Here is a 569-nt window from a genome sequence, read left to right on the forward strand (position 1 = left end):
TATTGAGCACAGTGTAGGGAGTACTGGCACAGGGGTACGGTATTGAGCACAGTGTAGGGAGTACTGGCACAGGGGTAGTGTATTGTGTACAGTGTAGGGAGTACTGGCACAGGGGTAGTGTATTGTGTACAGTGTAGGGAGTACTGGCACAGGGGTAGTGTATTGAGCACAGTGTAGGGAGTACTGGCACAGGGGTAGGTCAGTGAGTGTAGAGTGTCAGTGTAGGGAGTACTGGCACAGGGGTAGGTCAGTGAGTGTAGAGTGTCAGTGTAGGGAGGTAGGGAGTACTGGCACAGGGGTGGTTGCAGAGTGTCAGTGTAGGGAGTACTGGCACAGGGGTAGGTCAGTGAGTGTGAGTGTAGTAGTCCTCGCTGGTTGTAGTCCTCCCTCCTGTGCCATGGGTCTGTGGTGCCTCATCAGCCACCCTGCCTGGTTCCTGTGCTCCCTGGTCCTGGCCGTGGTCCTCCGCATGCAGAGGAAGGGCAGGTGGGACCCCAAGAAATGCGGCGCGGACCTGACTGGAAAAACCGCCATAGTGACCGGAGCCCAAACAGGTGAGGGCAATGCCA

The sequence above is a fragment of the Nanorana parkeri genome, unplaced genomic scaffold, assembly GCF_000935625.1.
Source record: "Nanorana parkeri isolate BGI_ZX_2015 unplaced genomic scaffold, ASM93562v1 scaffold4560, whole genome shotgun sequence".
Lineage (NCBI taxonomy): Eukaryota > Metazoa > Chordata > Amphibia > Anura > Dicroglossidae > Nanorana > Nanorana parkeri.